General features: G+C 41.7%; 1 protein-coding gene across 3 annotated transcripts in view; it reads left to right on the top strand.

Annotated features, from left to right (window-relative positions):
• Positions 1-24,144, top strand: part of Atg16 (Autophagy-related 16) — a 196,669-nt gene that overhangs the window by 74,209 nt on the left and 98,316 nt on the right. The window lies entirely within an intron of this gene.

Here is a 24,144-nt window from a genome sequence, read left to right as displayed (position 1 = left end):
TCCCCTGTTCTCTCCCTCTTAGTAGCCCGATGGGGGCTATAAGCTCGCTCTGCGAAATCATTTCCTACGGCCGCGAGCGGCCAAGTTCCTCGACCGGTGTAATCGATATTAACCGGGCATTATTCAACCTCTCGCCCATTTTCCCGCTCCCTACGATTTAGCGTATATTGCCGCCTCTTCTCGCGGGTACGTCGGAATACACGCGCGTCCGCGCGAGCGCGCGCGGCAATGAAAATCTGTCAGCGTTAATAAGTAACGGCGAGTCTTTTCGCGAGATTTATTTATTTGACGTTTCCTATTCTCGGACGTATATCTGCCGGCAGCGCATCTAGCCCATCAACCCCTCTATTTAGAATGGTAAAAGACACACCGGAACGAAAGCGTGCATAGCGCCGATCCATCGTCCGCTTCGGGAAATACGACGCCGTGCACCTCGCGCGGGAAATATATTCTCGAACTCGCGTGTAACTCGCGTGCGGAGACGAAGAGGATCTTCTTGGGGGGCTAAGTACATCCGCATCCTCGCGTTGCGGTACCGTCATGTCCCATGGCCCCAGTGACCCCATGTGCTCTCGGCCACGCCGTTTCTTCTATCCTCTCGCATCCGCGGTCACTTGAACGGTCTCTTATTCCTTCCTGCCCCCGTCTTTCGCTACCGCGTTCGGTTCCTTGTATTTTCAACGCCATGCTCCGCTGGCTCACCGCGCGTAGGATATCGTCCGGCCTTTTTTACACTTGCGGCTTACCGAGGTGCACGCATACGGTCACGCTCGCGGAGCTCGACGAACGTATCTCGCTTCGGTATACCACTGACTATCCACGTAGGTGTATACTTAGATGTAGGTGTATAAGTTCGAGGACTACGGGATCCTCCCCTCCGATGAACGTGATCGGTGAAACGTATACGTGTGCGCGTAGGAAAGCGCGCGGAACCGAACAGAACAGAGGCGGAAGTTCATGGTTACCGCAAGCCAAAGCGGCTTCGGCAGCTGGTACGCTCGCCGCAGAGAACATTTCAATCGGAGCCGCGAGAGTCTTCGAGGTCCACCGATCCTGATCCGAATACCGATATTCAAGTCCTTGGAGGTCGCTAAGATCTCAGCCGGAAGGAAATGTTTCACAAGACGCGGAACGATATCCAGGATATCGATTGGCGGAGATTGCTCCTGGCTGTCTCCCTTTTTTTTCTCGAGGAAGCGCGTGACTATATTCCTAAAAGTTCCCGTAAGATTTAACAAAAAAAAAAAAAGTAAATAAAAAAAAGAGAAAAAAGTATATATATCTTTTGGAATATGATAGAGACGACAAACGAATCTTTAATTAAGAACAGGTTCTTTAATCATAAATTATTACATATTTCAAAAATTACATGGATTTAATCATTTTAATTTAATCTTCTTTATTTTTCCGTATCGCGCAGTATTCCTATCTCTTTATTTTTCAAGATGGAAAAAGCAATTTGCCTGCTTTAAATAATCGGCCAAGTCCATTTTTCTTAACGCCCCTAGAGTTTCTTAATGCTTGAAGTACATTTCTTCTTGTTCTCTAATCGCCGTTTATAATTCATTACGAACGAGGAAGATGCTGTCTCTAATTTCTTAATATTTAAAACGTTGAACTCGCCTATTTAATTCAATAAAGTCGCTTACTTTTAGGCAAATTATTATTTATAATTACAAGACAGTGTCTTTTTTTTTTTACATTTTTCACATTTGTTTAAATCTACATTATTTTACTTTTTCTTATCTACGCGATTTAATATACTAATTTAATATTTAATATTGAATTAATCAGCGTGTTTTTTTAATTGCGCGTGTCGCATTCGTAAAAATACTTTGTTCTCTTTTATAATTGAACGTGGGATGTGTTTATTCGAAAACGTAATGTCCCCGGCTTCTTTCTGGCGAGTCTCCGTGGACAACGAACGATCCTGCAGGCAGCCGCCGTTATCGATCCGCGGAGTGCAGCCACCTCGGGTTAGAGGAATTCGGACCGATACGAGGAAACAGGTGTCTCCCACGGGGCGTGTACAAGGACCATCTCGAGAGTTAGAGACGGATAGCAGAAATTACATCGGGTATTTCCTCCGGTATAAGCCCCTCGCCGCGCCTTACCCGTTCATTGCTCCTTTTACCGCTATCCGTCCAATTCGAGATTCGTGATTCGTGTCGCCTACGAAAGGAGACAAGGGCTTTGAAGGGACGCGCGGATCCACGTGTTCATGGGCGCAAAGCGTATGTACTGTATTATGTGCATACATACAAGTGCACGCGCGCGCGTACATATATGTCTACATCTATGTAGGTGGCAGGAAAAGGGAAGGCTAGGAACCGCTATCTAGGATATTCTCGCTGGGTGGGAAAAGAAATTGGGAATTTCACGCTTCCGTTGGCCATTCGAGGACTGGCTGAGAGTATAAATATGTGTGGTATATGTGTGCGGTCCTCTAATGGTCGAAAGAGGACCCCTCCGTCTTTTCGATCCTGTGTGAAATCACATACTCCTTCGATCTTCTCGTTTCTCTATTTTTCAACTATCTCTTTCCCCTTTTTTTCTCCTCTCGGGTCTCTTTCTGCTTTTCTCCATCTCTCTCTCTCTCTCTCTCTCTCTCTCTCTCTCTCTCTCTCTCTCTCAGTCTCTTCCACCTTCTTCTTTTTCCTCTCTGTCTACCTTCCGTTTCGTATTTCATCGATAATATCGTTGCGATGGACGGCGGTCATCCCGTACTTTACATACTAAAAGCTTTTAGCCACGGTTATGGCCGCACACGATAGGATTGTGAGATAACTTATATTGCGTTTCCTTCACTATTTATTAGTTGTAAGTGCCTATTTATGATAACTGTGATATATTGATCGGAATCCGCCCCATACCGCGTATGAGAGCCGATTTAACACAAAAAAAAAATATCGCTATACCGCTCATAACTTGATCTTATATACGTAATCGAACACTAATTTACTAGTTATTTGTTTTATTACTATTATAACGTGGATGTTAAATTTCTGCATGTAATTTGAGCGGTATTATAAATTTTGCCCTTAATTAAGGCGAAATGGCTTTCATAACCATTACGTTAATAAATCAATGATCAATTTAACTGCTACGCAATAACAGTAGCGATGTTTACACGTAAACAGTAATAGTTTCGGATAAACTATCTTAATTGTTGCCACGTGTAATTATTTAGAAATCTTTTTATTAATATTAATAACGCGCCGTCTTTGGTGTATGAAAGATAATTCAGATTTTATTACACAGGTGAGAGTAATTAATATCGGCTCACATTAAACTTGAAGCCTCGCATATAAATTTACAATTATACATTGAATCAATGCTAATTAAGTTATAATAGCAATTAATAAATTAATTAATCATAATTAGTGTTACTTGGGGAAAATTTGTGGAAATAGAAATTGGGCGCGTACGCGAAAAGAAGGGGAAAAGAAAGAACTTTGCCGCGTAATAATAATTATTATTAAGCGAATGCATTATTGCGTGACGTCAACGTAACTTCGGAGCGAATGCGAATTTCAAGCAGCACGCACGCAAAATTATGCAAGACCACCCTTTGTTACTAACGTATACCATTAGCTAACTACTTCATACAGTTAACATAGATGCTGCATCATTAATTTAATCCATGTTCGACTTCGTACGTCGGTATGTGCATAATCCTTAAGCTATATGGCGTGCCCATACCTTAACCAGGACGGGATGGTACATTACCAAAGTCGGCGCAACTTACTTCGTTCAACTAATAATTGATCTATAAAGTGCTCCCCGGGCTTTAAAGTTTCTTAAGTCAACTTTTCACTTGCCGCGGTATGAAAAGATGCACTCCGGTCTAATGAAATTTCGATGGATTTGCGAGAAGGACGCGCTCGAGTAGCCCCGCGGTATTCGTAATTTGATATTCCTTAAATTCTTAGCGAATATCATAATCACGATACGCGGTAGCCGCGCCTTCTATAAATTCGGACGTAGCGCGCGTTAGAAATTTTCCCGTTTATTATATACGGACGAAACTTTCGCCAGTTTAATCTATCTATCGCAGCTCGCTCGCGATGGAGCGTATTCTTAAAAAATCCGTTTAGACGCGGCCTGATTTATCTTTCAAAACCTCGGCCTGAGCTGCTCGTTGGATTTCCTTTATGTAATTCGAGACGCTGATTACATCTTGCCACGCGCGTGTGTCGCAAAATGTACATAATTACGATCTCGCTTTAATTTAAACTACGGTGCAAACATAATATTCGGCGATGTTGCTCGACAGTTAAACTGCGCTAAATTGCGAGGAAACTCCTGAAAATACACCGGCGCGTTTAATTTGTTTTATTGTTAACTAATAGAAAAACAATTATTTATTCCGAGGCAAATTTCACGGGCTTTGCCGTTGCGCAAATTTATACAGAAATAGTAATAACGTTTTTTATACAGAGATATTACAACAGAGGGAATATCACAGCGATAATCGAAACTTCTTTTGGAAAAGTCAACAAGATCATAAGTACAGTTCTTCGTCGTTGCTTAGTTACAGCTCTCAGTTTTCGATGTTATCAAGATGAGGTTTTAATTAACTTGGTAAAGTAAAATTGCCGCCGCCGAGGAATGTGGCGTTCCTCTACAATCTCATTTCTAAACTCTTGCACCTCGTTGTGAAAATAAATTTTCAATGACTTTGTCGTTATTCAATAATTAAGGGAAGTAGTTTTATAAAAGCATATTATCGATGGGAGTATTATTTTTGTATTATGAAACAGATTGCGAAAGCGAATTTATTATGAACAATATTTGTAGGGACAGATTAATTGGATAACTTTTTTGTCAATTGCATAAGGGTTTTTTTTTTTTTTCTTTTCGATCGTATCGTTTGAACTGTTGCTCTCGACGCGTTAAAGTGTCTCCAACTCGTGAGATGTGCGGCGAAGTGACGGGCGCTGTCAACTTCACAATAGATTCTGTCGAGAAAGCAGCGTGCCGTGGCGGACGGCGGTTTGGCGGATCTATTTTACGGAAAATGCGATTCATGAATACGTGGCGCAACTCGCTACCGGGATTTCCGTAAATGCGAAACTCACGAGTACTGGCCCGTGAAGAAAGCGCGGAAGGAGAAAAGGCAGTTGGCATTGAATTAGGTATTGGTTCGAATGAATTCACGTTGGTACAGTAGGTAATAAAGGAGAAGCACTTACTCAGAATGTTGAGTGATAAAGGACGCTGGAAAATATGTTGAGACCACAGTTCAATGGAGACAAGGAGTGGAGGCGAAAGAGACGGAAAGAAAAGAGGATCGAGAGAGCGAGAGAAAGGGAAAGAAGCAGTGAAAGCTGGGACAAGGTGAAGTGATCGTTTGAGTTAAGCGTTCTTATGGAAATTCTAAAGTAATATTCTGCAAAGCATTCAAGTCAGGGCGAGCGCACGCGAAATCTGCGTAATGAAAGCTTCTCACAAGACGGTGGAATGATGAAGAAATTTCCATTACTTTGATCTGCGCCGTACCGTATGTGAAAATACGTAAGAGTGTATGCCGTGAAACTCGCGAAAAAGCCCCGTGCGACTGCAAAGAACGGAGACGATCTCTCAACAGTTTTTGAAAGTTGATAGTGGGAACTTCGATGAGAAGTTCTCACTTCATTCACCGAAGCTCTCTTACCGGCGCGCTTTTTTCTATTTTCTTTTTTTTTTTTTTTTCTTTTTCCTTCGCAAAGCCAGATTTTCAACGGAGATTGCACGACATTTCAAGGATAATCTACCCCGAGCAGATTTATGTATTAATGCCAATGGCCAGTCATTGAAATTAAATGCTCCTCTCTGTTATGCATGGTCGATTCGGTATTGCGCCCTGATGAAATGCAATCGATAAATCTCTCCGCGAAATTTCGGAATATCATGAGATATAATGATTTGTTCCAAAACGTACGACCTGAAATTATTTCCCGCGCGCAGCGTAATATTTCACGTGACTTGTATCATTAAGCCTGTGTAACTCGATTAACGAAGTATTGATTAAAAGTGATACGCGATAACGTTCAAGAGTATTATGCGTCGGTTAATGGCATTACTTTATCGCTTCTCGCCCGTTCTGTATTTGTTCGTTGCCAGAAGTATCGAGGGTGCACGCAATTAAAAACGATCAGACCGTTATTTCACGGCCTTAGCTCGCCGGTTAAAAATCAGACTGTTTTCTTCTTAATGCATCGGTAATTTCTCGGTAATGCACAATGCACCCGTTGCGATACGATAAGTATAGTACGATGCGAATCAGAAGGGTACCTATCGGCTCGTTTCGTCTGGAGAGAACCGTGGATATTACGAGATACAATTCACACGATTCAACGTGTAAAATTTTAAGTACCATCTTGACGCGAAAAGGAAAGGCACTGACTTCTCTTTCTCTTCTCTTCATTTCGTCATCTCTTCGGCCTCGTCTTCCTCACCTCTCGCTCGTTCTTCGCGCGCGATGGAACTCTTCACGGAAGCATAATAAAATTTCCGTAGAGAAAACGGCGGGCGGTGCGACGGATACCGAGTGGAATTTCCTTGTCTCCTCCTCGAGACAGAAGCTCTTGAGATGTCGCCTTATTACAAGGCTCTCTTTCTCTCTCTCTCTCTCTCTCGCTATCTCTTTTTTTTTTACTTTATTCTCACTGCGTATCGCGGCGAGAAAAAGTTTTGTTGATTCTGTAAATTCATCTCGTTTAAACGTAATTTTAATATAGCCAGGTTTTTTCTTCCCGTGAAATTTGAACGATTAATTAGATGCATTGCGGTTTTGTGAGAGAATTTTTCTATCGTCGTGCCGTTTGCTCACTCATCCTCGTACTGGTAAAAGGCTGCCGCGTAAAATTGAATTTAAATTTAATGACAGATTCCTTTACCAAATTAGATTTTCCAGCTTGATCGAGGAATGTAAAACTATTGAAAATTTCGAAGCAATTTGTATTGGAAAGCATTTGACAAATTTGGCTTTTAACGAATTAAGATATTTAATTGTCGGGATTGTAAAAAAAAAGAAAAAAAAACGAATTAATAGCAAAGCGATAATTGTGTGCAGCAAAAGGCGAGCATATTTTTTATTCTCTAACGTGAATGACTTTACTTTTTCCTCGCGCACGAAGGACAAACGATAGGTATTTAATTAAGTTGAGGAGAAAATTATGTAACGTAAAAGAATAAAAATCTTAAGGCTAATCTACTCAATAATTGCTTTAAAGTAAGGGCAATGAGTTAGAATTCTATTACTTATCGTTTTCTGTTAATGGAATCAAAAATTAGCGATAGGATATATTACGAAGTTGCAATCGCTCGGAAATAAATCGATGGACAAGATCCTGCACGGTTATTTGAGTTTTTGCGAGCGGTTGTCAAACAAGACGAGGCTTCGATGGAATCGACTCTTACGTGCGTCATCGAGATATATGAGCGTATTAGCCAGTAGGAAATCACGGAGCTTAATGGAACTTAACTTCGAGCCCGGGGTAGGGTTTCAAATCGATGTAATTACGGCTTTTTTCCGCGATTACGACGAGGAAGATCGTTCGTAGGAGGTTTTCGGCTTCGACGAGCAAGAAATCAAGTTTTCTGTTAGCGCAAAAACTAATGTAATTGATGGAGTTGTGTACCGAGTGGAGAGATAGCAATTCCGGAGTGTAACATTTCGCGATGCCGGGAGGACAAGAATTTGACCTAAAATCCGAGAATCACCGGACGGTAAATGAGAGCACTCGCTGCGCGTACAGCACGCGTTCGCTCGTCAACGCCGCGATACGTATCATTTAGACGATCATCGCTCCGCATTCCTGCCGAAGCGCCAAACGATGGCATACCTTCGCGAATCAGATCTCGCGAATAATGACTCGGCTGATAGCGCCGGGCTGATCAAGAGCGCCGGGGAAATTTACATGTTAAACTTAAGTCGGCTGCGAGAAGTCGGGGGCACCCCAATGCCGAACGCATACACCTGCGTGCACATTTTGCCGAGATAAGATGACGCATGCGTGCGCGTACATACACTCTAACAACTGTTGTTACGATTTTACGCTTCGTTACATGTTAACGTAATATCGCATGATATAAGCGCACCGGCACAGATGCCGGTATATATTATATTTTGTATGCTCGTAGATATATTATGCGATTAACTCGCTTTCTTACGATTACGTTCTGTGCGAGCAGTTCCAGGCACTGTGTTGCAAATCATAACCCGGGCGGATTATAAAAAAGGTGCGAGCGTGATATAGCGTCTCGCCATAAATGCGTTATTGAGCGGCGCATACGATTTAGTATCAGATCGTGCGTGCGGAGATTAATGAAACCGGTAACTTCAGAGGATCGTCGGAAATAAGAATCACGCGAGCATGCCCGGGATTATCATAGAAGTGTAGCGAGATTCCCGCTACTTTGTTCAAGGTTCGCTCCGAGTTACGGAAGGAGCGAAAATTGTATAGCGCGCGTGAAATCGCGAGTGGCAGTACCAATCGGCGAGGATAACAAATGGATGACACCGCTGAGTAACAGTGGCGGAAAGATAAGATCGCCCGGGCGTTTTACGCGCGGAACGCATATGGGCGATCTCTTATGATAATCGAGGCGTCCACGATCTCGCGCGGATTTCTATTCGCGATAAGCCGCGCGTATATGAATTAGAGGGCAAAATCGACGATCTGAAATTCAATAGTCGATAAATAACACGCGCCGTAAATTCTGTAATCGGCGGTACGCGCTGGATAACGCTTTAAGTCGACGGCCGTACCGCGTGAGAGATAAATATACTCCTCTTCAGATGGGCGGTCGTCACATTACGGACAACGGGAATCACTTTGCGCTTTTAGCATTCACGCCTCTCGTCTCGCGATTTTGCGAGACCTTTAACGGTTATGTTTTTCCCTTACCGTTTACGGAATTTAGAAATCGGAAGCTTTCCCGAGAAAAGAATCATCCTTTCTAAAAATGTTCCATTTTCGGGATTAAAAAAATCCGCTTTATTGGCAAATACGGGAAGCTTGTCTTCGAGATAATATCGCAGGGTAGTCGCGTCTCTTGCATCGCCGTAATATTCTATTAGTTTATCTTTTATATAACGCAGATTGGAAGCGTCAAACTAGGAGCACGCACGTAGCGACTTGCGTCACGTCGTATTGACTATCGAATGGATAGCAAACTGCGGTGGAAGCTGAGGTTACCGGCTTTCTCAATACGAGCCCATCGGGCGCGCTCAGGATATGCAATTCTTATGCAAACTGGCAGAGGTCCAAGCCTCGGTATTACGAAGTGTCAGTTGTGTCGCCTCCCTTATTCCCGAGACCCTCTACTCGATTTAAGTAGACTTAGCCTATGACGTGCTTCGTTTCGTATCTGGATTGCCTCTCTCGTTTCTTTTACGTCTCCGTGTCTTCCTTCTCTCGTCTTTTCACGGTCTCTCTATTTTTTTTTCTTCCCCTCTCGCTCTTTCTCTGTTGCTCGCAATTTTCCACCTTTCGCGTTTACCTTGCGCCAGGATAAGATCCTTCACACTTTCTCGCACGGTGCGCGAGCATAGGCGAGTAACAACTGCGAGGTACGTGAATAAACGAATGCACGCACTCGTCCGTATTTGCTCTTAAGGGCGCAGGTAACAACGTTGGTATTTTAAAAAGTTTTATTTTTTTATTTTTTTTTTTTCCTCCTTCCGCCTCTTACTCTCGCGGCATGAAGAATTTTCATTTATTCTCGACTCGAGGATTTGAGGAGATTGAAGCTCTTTCAAATATAAACGCAAAGTTTTTCACGCTCGCACTATGCATTTTATAATTACGATACATACTAAATAAAATTCGCTCGCAGTTATTTCTTAATGTTGATTTTTATTTGCCGGCGTGTATACGATTCCCTTAAGGAAGACCGATATTAAACGATAAAAATCGATAACGAATAGCAAATGAAATATCTTTGTTCTAAAAGTCTGCAAGGATTATAGCTGGCGCGGCACACCCATCGCGATATATCCACTTGCAGCAGGATATATTCGTATGCGCCAGGAGTAGGTAGTAGTTATACATTTGCGTTCGTTTAATCGCGATGTTGTCGAGAAGAAAGGCCAGTTTATTAGAACTCGAGAGTCTTGTATCCCCCTTAAGCCGGCTCCCACGCGCTGTGAATTAGGGACGACGCGAATACGATACAACAGGCCTCGCGCTGTCCTGTTAACCCATTAACCCTCACAGGGCGGCCTCGTTAACCCGCCCCTCAGCGGTTGTTCGCCGGCTACTTTCAAGTTATGATCGTCTGGTCACGTTTCCTTCGCCGGTCCGTGGGATCTCTGCGCGAACCGGGTCTGCTACGAATGCCGAGGTCCAGCGAGCACGCGTGTGTCTTTGGAATCGTGAGAGTTGACGCGTGCTCTTATCTTCGATTCCGCGAGCGTAAATGCGCTTCTCCGGAGATGGAAACTGCGGGCGCGAGCTACGGTTTGAAATTCATTGAAATAGCCACGCGCTTACGCCAAAAGAGACTTATGCATAATGCGAGAGTTTATCGTTGAAAGCATTCTCGCGCAGGCCGTAATTTCGCCTCAGTTTTTTCTGGGCGAGCAAAAAGAATATAAACGACCCAACTTTATACCGAAGGTGTGCCGCGTTTGTTAATACATTACACGGAGGTTTCAGTGCCCTTGCCCGCGCGACCGTAATCTCTTGACGAAAATAGAAAAAGGACGCGAAACACTCCGTCGTCGTAATTTGTGTCGTCGCCTCTTACCTTCAATTTTTATATTAATAATGCAGAGAAAGTTTAATTATAAACTAATTAGAAACAGCTAGGGAGAAGTTTTTTTTTTTGTAAAAACAACACGTGAGATTTTTAAATAACTTTTATCTTGCGTATCTTAATTTATGTATGAGGTAGACGAATGTGTATTTTCAAACTTTATGAAATTTTACTTATTATTTTAAAGTAGAAATGCAAGAACTCTCGTTAAGCGTATTAAAGCACTCACGGTTGCCTTCCGCCCCGCCAGAAATGCGCAATAAGACATCACGTTGTATATTCCGGGTTATCGATGTTACTCATGTGTCACGTAATAGGACGTGATGCACACAGTATCTATTTTGATCTATATATCTATTCGGTAGCTATATACATATAATACTATGTATATATCTCATATGCGGTACGTGATAGGATATTCGCTTTCACTGATAATGCCGATGTATACCGGATAAACTGAGAATGAGCTCTATATTAGTCAAATGAGACCAAATTAACTTTCCATCGCGCTATTGCATTCATATTAGATGTGTAACAGTGATATGCATCGATTTATTATCACAAATAAGTTACATATATGTAGATTAGAGAATTCTGAATATCGCATTTATGCATTCAGTAATTACAAAATCTAAACTACGAAGCATGAATGATCTATGCGTAGTTTGCATATTTTAGTTAGAATTTTTTTTTGTCAAGTTGTATTTATTGTTAATTCATGTTTCATTTGTAAAAAAATTTTAGTTTTAATTTTTTTTATTTTTTTATTTAATATGCATTTAGAATAAAAATTTATTCGCGGCTCGTGCATGTTTACATCTCTCAGAGTTACAAATGTGGAGGCTGCGAAAATCTTTGTCATTGAGATTGCGAAATCCGCATACCTCTACATATCACTAGTGGCGAGCAACCCGGTGCCGAGTACCATAGGGAACAATGGGTTATAACGATCTGCAGCCTAAAGGAATTAATAGCCTTGGAGTTCCTCCCTTCCTCGTGAATCTCCCGCTGTGCGCTACCTTCGGCACGATTAGGTATCCGCGAGGGAGTCGAACCGATTGGAAATCCTCGCCTGCGGAGTCGATGCCGCATAGGATGGGCGAGGTACATTATGTAAATCGCTGGGATAACTAGGTAATTAAAGTACGAGAATAAACTACCGACGCTCGAATTCCGCTGCAACTTCGTTCGATTTTGCAGTTTCTCCCGCGCCTTAGCGTGCACCAACTTCAAGGCTGCATTTCTTCCCTCATTGATTCTCCGAGTCCATTGTGTAGATACTTTCTGATATCTATTTTTTTGTTAGACATTATTAAATTTCGCTGGTATTAAAACGCATCGTTATTCCTGTCTTAAATTGGCGATCATTACGAACGGAAGGGAGGAAAAAAAAAATAAAATAAAATAAAAGAATAAAATGGCCAAAGCGATTTAAAATCGTTAAAATGCTGCCGGCAACGGAAACTAACCGGGACCAAAAAAAGCAGTTTGAGAAATCCTAAATTCTGGCCGGAGTACCGATTAAAGAGATCGGTTTACGCTGCGTGAATAAGAATTAGGCTCCCGGATGGCGCGCGCCGGTCTTTTCGCCGCGAAAGATCCCGCTCTGGTACATGCTGAAAAGCCTGCTGTGTTATATAATTCATAGTGAATATTGATATTCGCGCGTGCCTCAACTTAGAAAACGAGAGAAATCAAATATAATTTTATTTAGCGCGTATAAAAATAAATTCTTTTTTTTTTCTTCTAATTAATTTTCTTTCACGCGTTTCGGGAGGCAGATGTTGAAATTATTTATTTATAATACTATATATTTTTTTTCGTTTCCGCGCAGCGTGCATAATTATTTTTTATTAAATTATATAATATAACGAGACATACACGTTTTAATGGTATTAATGCAAATTGAAACGAATGTTTGTGCGAAGCGTAGGATATCTTTCTTTCTCTTGCAGTGCAAAAAGCGTGTTTATTTTATGCGCAAATATTAGTATTACACAACACAATTGATGTTTGCATTAACTACAGCGAATCCCACACGAAAATTAAATAATTGCACGTGTGTAAGAAACATTTGATCGTGCAATAAACATTTAACGAAATAACGACGGGTTTACGATTTTATGATATTATTATGCAATAATTAAATACCTTTAAATAGTTCAGGCCACATAATAAATATAGACGTAGTTTCCGCGTGCGTTTTTTAGATCGTGTATAAAAGGAATGGCATTTATGAATACGTTTAATTTTATTTGAATTGTTTTTCGACATATGATTATAACGTACGCAGTTTATATTTGTGCGGTGACACGTTTTACGAGAGAAGTTCACAAAGCGCGCTAATTTGTCGCAACGTTGCCGCGTGATATTTCGTTACGAGTTTTCAGCTTAATAGTTTGTCAAATGACTTTCCATGGTTAATAAATATATCAACGCGACATTCACATTTGCGCAACGGGTATACGGCTTTCTCGTAGAATCTGTCGTTTCATTAATTATTTTTTTAATTGCGCTAAGCGCATTACGACAGCTCAGATAATCACACGCATGTTCGCCCGTTCGCTTGTTCTATTATCCCTGAGCCCTCGCAACGCCCGCTTACAATTTGCCCGAGCGAAATCCGATGATGTGCGTATAAGTAATTCACGGTGCAAAATATTAAAAAAAAAAAAAAAAGTAAAATAAAAGACCGACAGACAGCCCACCCTCTCTCGCCGAATCGATTTGCGTCGAGACGCACGCAACGCAGCTCTGATGACCCGTGAGAAAATCATCGGTACTCGCGAAATAGTAGTAATCCGACTGTTCGGATGTGGCGATTATCAACGAATATCAAGCCACGTCAAGTATCGCCGTGGATATTAATGTTACGCAAATCCCGAGAGCATAATCGATCGACCCTCGCAGAGATTTCATCATTGTTTGCATTTTCGGTCAGTCGGGAAGGGGTCAACTCCATGGAATATCGGGCGCACCGGGGCTCCACGCTGATTATTCCCAAAGCTCTACTGGCCATCGCTTTTCACTCCGCTTCTATCCTCCGGCTTCCTCCTTCTCTCGCCCCCGATACTCTCTTTGTTTCTCTCATTATCGCTCGTGATTTCTCTCTTCGGTCCGCGTCTCTCTTCTCGCTCCGGCCAACACAACCGCTGCTCGATGACTATGCAAATAACGAACGCCGCATATTGAATATGTCTTGTACTCGATCCATCGCTGATACACGGCTATAATTCGATACGAGTATGCGGTAAACGTTGAGCACATATCGTGAGATTACCTCGATCGGGCGATTTTTCCCTCCCCTCCCCTTGTTTTAACGACCCTCCGCGCGATATAATATACGCAAGCGCGGTATTTTTACAGACACGATGGATTTTCCGTTTGATAACTGATCGCGCGATATTGGAATAATGTTAAACCGGTACATGCGAGAGCAACTTTTATAGAGATTTAGGATTTATCTTACGTAGTGAGTTGTATTTTACTTTAATCGGCTGGGAAATTTACGTTGAAATAAATATAAATGCGATTACAAGTAGCCCCGATGGTACCTCCATTTGTTAATAAATAACAAGACGTTTTTCCGTTGGCGCACACATTGTAAAGTTTTAATGAAAATTAAAACGCTTGATGAACATCTGGCACTTGTGTTCGTTATAACGCGTACGCTGAGACAGTCGTTTGAGCCGAGTGCAGCCGACAGAAAATTAAATATTTTTGCTGTTTTACATATTAGGAAAGAAAAAGTGATTTATAATTACTGGTTGCAAAAGAGAAAAAAAAAAAAAGAATTAAAGTATACTTGTTTGCGTAAATTATCTAAAAGAATAATATTTTTTAACGCCAACATATGTTATAAAATACAGTAACGCGTTTTTTATCACAAAGAAGAGAATAGTAACAGTCAAGTTAAAAATAGAGGAAGTTAAAAAAGGGAAACTAGATATTTTTTTTTTTACCGCGAAATATAATTCAAATGCGATTTATGAGGTGTAGCATCCGCCAGGAAAATAAGCGAGGGAAGGTGCTGATAGTAAAATATTTTACTCGATGCTGCGGATAAATAGCGAGATAAAACTGGTTTTCTAATCGTGCCGTTGGCTTAAGACGCTCGAGTATCGAAAGCGCCTTTCGTTAGCTGCCTGCAAAGCTCATAAATATGCAATGCTGCAAAATAGAACGTAAGGGAATTAGACACGCGGCAAAGGAGGAGGGAAAAAGAAGGCAAAGGATAGCTTCTTACGTAACACAAACGGCGCGGGATCGCGAATATATCTGCCTTTGCAGTGCCATTTATTTAATTGCATGGGAACCATGGCAACTGGCTATAGTTTCTATGCGATGCTGTTGCCCGGCGTGCGGAAAGCTCTACCCTGCTTCTTCCTACTTTTGTAACCAGGGAAAAACGACCGTCCGTTTAAATTGCCTTTGTACCAGGAGATGCAATGCTCCGCGAGATTTAAAACGCACCGATTTGGCGATCAATGTGTTTCGGATGCAGTTTTTCCCCCGTTGCAAGGGGATTCAAGCGTCGGATAACAAATTTGTTTTAACTGCCGCGTTAGACATTCTTTATCGCCGTCGAAGTAAGATTTCTCAAGTAGCCGATATACGATCTCTTGACGTTAATGGAATATATCCAGAAGCCATCTCGCTGCCTCATATAAAATATATCACGCGAACTCTCTCCCGGTTGCACCGTATCGTCATATATCCCTTGCAGCGAGTAAGTGTGCTCTCGCGTACAGGTCAGATTATTAATTTCCAATGGTCCGCAAAGCAACACGCGTAACTGGACAGTAAATAAAGATAAATCTGATATAAATAACTCAGAGTGTCCTTAAAGAAGCCTGTTATCGCATTCATCAATTCGGTAAGCCTCTCGTCCGCGTGAGATATATCGTAAATTTGAATCTCGTAGAGACTGCACAGGAGTCGTACATAACTGCTACAGACTTGCAACATCGGCGGCTTATCGCATTAAATGTGGCTCGGGTAAAATTCGCACGGCGGAACTTTATCTTACCCATCTAATAATTTTTATTCGACTCTTGTCGAAAACTCATTAACGTCGCGCGATCTTGTGCATCGAATGACGTAATAGGCCGATTAAAAATTTCGTGAACGCGGGGAAGCACGGTAGGCGTGTGCGCAGGTAATATCGACGTCATCGGAATGCCAATTGGCAGCAGTCATCGAAAAAAAAAGGGGGAAAAAAAATTGTACGGTACCGCAAGTATGCGCCACCGCGATCGGCGTAGCACACATTTCACCGTGCATGACGATGTATATTCGCGTGGTACTTCAATACATCAACAACGGCAATTTTTAGGCAGCGCGGCGAGAAGGGATCAGACGGCATTTGATGCATCGTCGTAATATTGGCGATACATTAATTCAAAGCGGAATGGGAAATATATCAGTCGGCTACATAATTTTCGCGCGGCCGGTGCTCCGAGCTTGTCCCACTTCCCAACGCGTTCCCGTTCGCTGGCGGGCTTTTTTTTTTTTTTTATCAGCACGGTCCCAACGTGTGTCCACGCAGAATGTCCCTATTCTGATGTGATCTATGACGGCGGCGACCCTTGTCGCGATATCTGCGCAAATCAAACGCGCTAAAAACGTTTGGCCATCCGTTTCCAAGCGTCGTTATTCGTCAGGCTGTATGACAGTTTTTGCCAGTTCGACACGACGGTCCAACCTAATGAAAGGCCACCGGGACCTTTGGATACCGAAGGGAGTTTTAGATACCGCATTCGATACTTTTTATTATGTGGGGAATAATGCTATTTTTTTTCTTTTTACATAAAGAAAGTAATTTTGTACGAATTAACATTGGAATTGTAATTATATCGTTCAATACGCGATAATGAAATTTCAACGCGGCTGCGCGTTCGAAAATCGTGTCTCCCAACGCGTTGTTAACGTTCGCATTTTGTGCCGAATTGTTGATTGCGAGCTAGCCGTTGTTTTCCAAGTCGTATATTCTGGAGCGGTGGTGCGTCACAGTTTGCGTTTCACGCTGAATTCATTACCGACGCAATTGCGTCTGCAAAAATAATCGCTTTTAAATCGCACGCGGGAATTTATGAGCCGCCGCGTTACATTAAATCTTAACATTCCAGCGCTATTTACGCAAATGGGCTTTATCATTTGCAGGCATAAATTGCCTCTCCTGAGTCGGAGATACATATAAAACGATATACCTACGGTAATGCCTTGTAGTTTTTACACCCGCGCGGGTCGCGCGAGATTATCCATGCCTACCCCCGGTGGTAACTGCCTAAAGAGCTAATCCACGAAGTGAGAAAGTTACTGGCTTGCCGTAAGGTTGTGCATTAGGAACGCGGCTGCTTAGCAACCGCGAATGTAACTGAACTTTAATGTGTGAGGCTCTGCAGATATCGTAAATTACGAAACTGCGAGGTTTTGTGAAGATCGAAACAAACTTTGTTACCATCGTCCTCCGTGAAAGCTGTAAACTATGCCGCGGCGAAAAATTCGACGAGTTTAATTATCGTAATGTCGAGGCTCAAAAAAATATTATATGTGCATGTAATATATATATCGCGCACTCGGAGATTTTCGAAAATTATCGCGTCTATGTAGAATTATTTGGTTACGATATGATGGAAATTCACATATTCATAACTATTAATCACTCATTGACTCGCTAATTGACTATCTCGTGTTTGATGTTTATTAACTGACGTTCAATCCGCAACATGTGTATATTCGAATCGCGCATTATTGGATTAGACGTGTCATAAAATCATTATTTTATTATCATTGTTGCAACACGTTGCTGAGTAATTTATTTCGAAATCGGAGTCTGCGTGCTTTGATATATGTTATACGTGTTATCCGTATCCATAAAAACTCGACCGTATTCTCGTTTTCCGAATTAATTGGACATTAGGAATCTCGCCGTAATTTCGTTGAGTGCGTGGAGTTTCTTCTTCGACGCTCGGTTGTAAATTCGGATTTACGCTAGGTTATAAATTACACAACGCGACAATCTTACGCCTTAATTCAAGATTTTTACACTTAAAGGTTGATATAAAATTTTTCGCGGGGAGCGGCGACGGCGGCTGGCGTACATGACTTCTCTCACTCTCGGCCACCGATCGATACGGGAGAGGTGGTAGTGTAGTCCCCTCCTCCCCCTTTAGTCTTCTGTGACCGTTGCTCTGTGTTACATCTACGCACGTGCTTCGTGTGAGGTTCGACGCACACCACGCCAAGGTCATGTACGCTAGCCGCCGTCGCAGCATCACGGACACCATTTCTGAAGGTGAGCGTTCTGGCAATATCGTAAACTGTCCACGTAACATGTCCAACAAACTAGGAGCGTATTCATACTTAATTACTTTTTTTCTTTCTTTTTGTGTAAACGTAATTACATGCACAAAGAAGTTTGCGTTATTGTTTTATATGCGTTTCTTAATATCGATGTTAGTTATTAACGTTTCCTACCTCTCGGCGACGTTATTTTTCGAGCACTAGAAAGCTTGAACGATCGTGTATAGCGCAGTTTTAAGATACATGTCGGTCTTTGTCTTCAGGCGACGTCTAATTTTACATGTAACTCTCTCCGTTCTCTCTTTGTACGTTGTTTAAAGCACGATCTTAAGTGCTTCATGAAATCTGATTGTCTTAAACGAGCTGTTGGCCTCAGCTCCGTACCGGCGTCATATCCTTCTGCGAAAAGTCTTTAAGTGCAGCCCCGGTTCGCGGTTGAGTTGAGCTGCAAATGCAATGAGCCGGTTAATACGGTGTTTGTTAAAGCAGTCGTACGATCGTCGGACACTCCGACGTGTTTACCGTACCCCACCGTGTTTTACGATCTGCTTCCAAACAACCGCGCGGAAATAGCTGCGGAGTGGAATTTTTGAGACTTGAATTACAAGCTGCCTCGAGAGTGGAAACTAACCGCGTAACAGAGAGACGCTCTTTCCGTCGCCGCTTACCCAACAGTTGTATCCATTCGCGAATGTGACAGACCCGTTAATTTCTTCTTTAACGGAGATCCCGAGAGAATGCGTTGAGTACGCGCGCGTAAGTGCAGTTACACGGCAGTCTCGCTTTCTCAAGCATAATAATCTTGGAACGCGGACAATTGGACGCGCGATTATCAAAACGATCCGTCGTCTCGTCCGAGATCTCATTACCCGCGGTTGCAATCGCGGAGTCTTTCTCTTTCATTTCGCTGTTTTCCTCTCGCGTGAACGCGATCGACAGTGATCTTTATGTTCGTTTGAGAGCGTGACAGATGCCCGCACGCGTTCTCGAGCGGCATCTTATGCGATAGAGTCTCGTGTAGATGCACTCTCGTCGACGTGTCCTATCGACGTGAACCTATAAACTCGAGCCCGGTCGGAGATAATATCAGGAACCCCTTTTCCCAGACTTCCTCTCCCTTACGTTTTCCGCTTGTTCCCGAGACTTCATCCGCGCCCCTCGTCGTCTTCTCGAGTGCCTATATATCAGAGGAGTCCTCGAAAGCGCGGTAGATTTTCGTCCGGGTAAAAGCGAATAAAGGTCACGAGAGCTCTATGCCAATATGATCCCGGGAACGATCCCGCTCTTCGCGATCGATGTTCGTAAAATCTGCGCCACCGATCTACATTCGTATGCGCAAGAAACCCTTGGACCGGCCGCAGAGCCGCGAGAGAAATTGGATGCCGCTGTCAGGACAGTAAAAATATTTGTGCGCCACCCAAAATTGATTTCCACGTTCCGATGGCAATCGGATATTTTATCTCTTGTGCAATATTTAAAATTGTACGTCTTCACTCCTGTATTGTTTTACGATCAATCATCGTGTGTCGACAAAATTGGAATTGTTAATAACGAAGACGTAGACATTTTTTTATATTTATTTTTTAATTTTTTTTTAATATCTTGCTTCAATTTTCGTCGAGTTAACGTGCCTAGCTCGCAATTTCCTATGAGTAACATTCCATTTTTTTTTCTTCTTCGTTCCTTGAGAGATCATCTAAATAGATGAACGCAAACTTAAATACTGAAATCTCTATTAGACGGATCTGATGTTGCAGTGCTGGTGGTTGAAGCGTTATTAACTTTTGTCGAATGCCGGAAATTCTCCTTCGTACTCCGGAAAGATTTAAGCGCGCCCTGGTTTATGCTCGTTAAATGTAGTATGCTGCATATCGCATCTTCCGCGATCCTTCAGAACTTTCTTTATTCAAAAATATCCAATAGAGACGGTAAAGTCTAGCTATACGTTTCGATGAGCAGTTTTCGCCGAGCAATATTATTTTAACAGCTCTGCGGTGCACGTCAGTATGCAAATGCGTATATATTTTCCACTTAATTGAACAATAATTGTACGTCATCAAATAAAAAAAACAGCGGGCGTTATTTTCCTCGTTTAATAATCTTTTCAAACGATTATATTGTCAACTGGAAATTTTATATTATTAAATTACAGCGTCGATTCGAAATTGCTGCTTCAATTAAATTCGTGTTAATTTACTGCAATATTTATCTGCAAATTATATCGCTAGATAAATTATTACCCCACGACGGTATAGACTCTTTAAAGACCTTTGCCGTACCTTGCCGCGATGTCGTTTGAATATTTAAAGATTTTTCTATCTGCTCTGAATAGCGCTTTCTTCGCGCCGGCGACGCAAGAAATCGATATCACTTCGGTGCTTGCCCTTATCTCGAATTTATTCAGTATGCCACACGCGATTCCTGAAATCCGTGCTCGATGATATCGAGCGGAAGCATCCGATTGAGCCGGGTCGCTTTTCCGTCGGTCGTGACTTTTCCTGTACCGCGGCGGCAGCCGCAACCTCGTCCCTTTGCTTTTGTTTTTACCGTGCGCGCGTTACAGATTAACCCCATGCCTCATAACAAAGCCGCGGCCGCGCTCGAGCCGACGTAAAATACCGTGTACCGCTTGTGTACGAGTTACGAGCACGCATGCCGACCATTACTTGCGGCCTACGCCACGCGAATTAATTAGCGACATTAACATTACGCGGATACGCATATTGTCGAGTACCAATGAGGCTGCACTTGTCGCTCCGCGGTGGCTACGTTAAAAAATGTTTAACAGTTTGATTTTATTTTATTTCTCTTTTAAATACACGGGTATTAAATAAGCCAGTCGTTTCGACAGCCTGCGAAAGGCCCTCGAAAACGTAGCGGTCGAATTAATTGAGTGCACGTTAAGGATCTCTGGCGTATCGATGTAATCTTAATAGATCCTGTGTAGCGTATCTTCTTCCGCTATGTATGCAGAGTACGTCGTGATCTTTGCGAGTGCGATATGGAGCAGTACACTGTAAACTGTCTGTGTCAGATTGTTCAGGTATCTGCCGAGCGTATCTATCAAGCTTTTAGCGAGTCCATTTAGGATCCATCAGAAACAGAGTAAACCTTGCATGAAATCTATTACTGTGCCAATGTAAGCTTTATACAGAAGCCGTTCCGTTATTAGGTAACGCGTCTGGATTTAATCAGAAGCTAGAACTTGTCAGAATACAAATTTCATTTAATAATCGAATATTTCCAATCCGCTGGCATGAATATTAGATATTTAAATGAACGTGACAATCCATACATACGTAATATCGCTAATAACAAACGTATTATGCACCTGTGTAATACATATCGCATGCGGCGCGCACGGGTGAAATCACAATGCCCTGTTATTGTATTGTAAAGCTTCACGCGCGATTCATCTCACGAAATGTGGGTGCGCTCGCGTCCGTCATAAAAATTAATAAATGCAAAACGCATACAGATTACAAGCACGTTTCCACTGCATATGATACACTTGACTGTATATATTCAAATTGAGCCCCCGCAACTTTCTTCGGCGGAAATACGGTGTATGTTGTCTATGAAGTTTTGCCGTATTTTCATTGTGCCAGTCATTGCTCTAGCTTTCTTTCTTCTCGCGCTCGCGTCGCGCAAATTGCAGCTAGCTGAAATTTTAATATTCTTACGTGCCTTGCGTTCTCAGTGATGCAGAATAAAGTATGGAGGGTCTTCGAGATTAAAAAAAGAAAAGAAAAAAAAGAAAAAAAAAATTACTTGAAATTTTTATATGTCGCAAAAATACACGACGCCGTTTCGTAATTAAAGGGTTACCCTGGATGTTAGTTAATTCTAGTAACGTAGTAATTCTCGCGTGGCAAGGGTTTATTACACGTACAGCGGTTTGTTATTTAAATACGTTAATAAATACTGCACGGATAGAACTTGGCTCGGTGCTGCTAGTAAGTTCAGTTGCAAATTATATTTGCGCATTTTACTGTTTATTTGACATTTTAATTATTGATTTTTATTCTTTTTTTTTAAATCAAGATCTACTTTTAATTAAGTTAAAATGAAATAATTTGTTTTATTAGCACACATTATATTAATTATGAAAGTTTTGTTATTTTCATGTTTTTGCGATCGCCGCAAAGCTATATCAAAACATATTCTTCATAATACATGTACAACGTATGCTTATTATCGTTCTCTTTTCGTGCAGCGTATATAATTCATTATATTCCGAATCTCGTTGTATAAATATCTACGTAGTATCTTTTATTTCAAAAAAATCTTTTACATTATATAAAGTACGACTGGCGAGGCAGGTCGATATTAGTTTTCGCAGTTACATGCGCGTGCTACAATATTATTTCAAGCTGGCAAATGAATTCGTGCGATTCGCGCATTAACGCACAGATGAGCAAAGTATCGCGTTGGCCCGAATGGGTGAAGGTGCACAGCCTCAGTCTAGTAGCGTGTCATGTGTCTCTCGTTACAAGCTGCTATCTTCTGCATCGTCTTACGTTTATGACACGTTCTCGTTATCCGTTTAGATTTATTCAGATTGCAATGTGGCGTGACTTCATTGCACGGCTACAAAAATATCCCGCAGCAAATATTCGTATATTCGTTCCAATGTATGAGGAAAACCTTTAATACGTAACATGTACATACCCGTGGTTTGCCGTGCAAACACCGTTATAAATATTCGAGAAAAATAATGCAGTAAATTGTTTATAGCTCAAAATATGCAATATTTTCGATTCTTCCAGATAGAAATTGTACTTTATAATGCACATGAGTGTCAGGTCTTTAGCGATAAGGTTCTTTTTTTTTTTTTTTTTTTTTTTTTTTAATTAAATATATGTCATGTTAATACGTCGGTTTTTTTATGTTGCTTTTACGCTGTTTTTAATAACTCCGTGATATCGTCTGAAATATAGTTCACGTACTTATCGCACGCTTATCCAAATACGATAAGTGTTTGTTCGACGAAAAGGCAAATTGCAAATGATTTATTTAGTCAAGGACGGCCGTGGCAAACTCAGGAGAAGCATACACACAATACGTTTTCGTTCTTCAAAGTGCACGTGAAGAGTACTGAGATTGAAAACATTCCTCTAAATCGAAGGGGGTGAAGTGCTTGCTTCCAACATTTACTTTCCATTGGGAAGTTCGACAATTGGCGACAAAGAGGTTGCTCCGCGTTATTTATTTCACTAAGTGCTCTCGATCGTTCGTTACTTGGCTCTGGCTCTCGTTCACTCGCGAAAATTTATAGTCGCATGCTACGTGTAACTCACGGATCCCACGCACCGGGAGAGGAAAGCAATGGGCCTTGCAACCCCGATGGAAAACGCGAAAATTCTCCTCGCGTTTGGTAAAACACGTAGGAAATATAACGCGGAGCCGGTAAATTCGCGCAAAAATGTAGTAGATATTTTTCACCGGGAGGCTTTATCAAATTTTATTACAATCTCACGCACACGTTCCTTTATTCGAATACATTTAATAATAAGTTTTAATTCAGAAGGTAGAATTTACGCATATATACTTGCGAGCTAGCTGGTCTTTTTAAAACTTACGTCAATTATAGAGATATTATTATATTTTAGAATGTATGTTCCGTAATACAATATGAATATAAGTTTCTTCAATAACAGATGCATATTCTCTTCTATTGTGACGTGTGCAAAAATTTTATTGCGCAAAACTTGTATCGCGTACAAGGAAATTCAATTCATAGCGGAGCTCTTCACTCAATAGAACTCCGCGATTCTCCACGATGTCGTGAGCCCTCGGGGTATTCGCGCCGACTGTCTTACCTATATAACACGAATCGACCTTTATGGCCGTCTCTAATGATCGGCAATGGACGGTCTCCGATGGGCGAACGTTTTTGTCACGCTCGAGACTGGATTTTCACTTACATATGCGCAAACGAGGGATTCTACAGTCTACAGAGAAATTGAAGTCAAAGTCAATTCACACGTCTTGAATATAAAGTTTTATTCCTTCTATTTGTTATACAGATTTTTCAGAGTACAATTTATTATTATTAATTTCTTTTTATTTTTTTTTTTCTTACGAAAATCT

This window comes from Cardiocondyla obscurior, linkage group LG01 (genome assembly GCF_019399895.1).
Source record: "Cardiocondyla obscurior isolate alpha-2009 linkage group LG01, Cobs3.1, whole genome shotgun sequence".
NCBI lineage: Eukaryota > Metazoa > Arthropoda > Insecta > Hymenoptera > Formicidae > Cardiocondyla > Cardiocondyla obscurior.
Note: the sequence above shows the minus strand (reverse complement) of the source record. Positions and strands in the feature narration are given on the sequence as shown.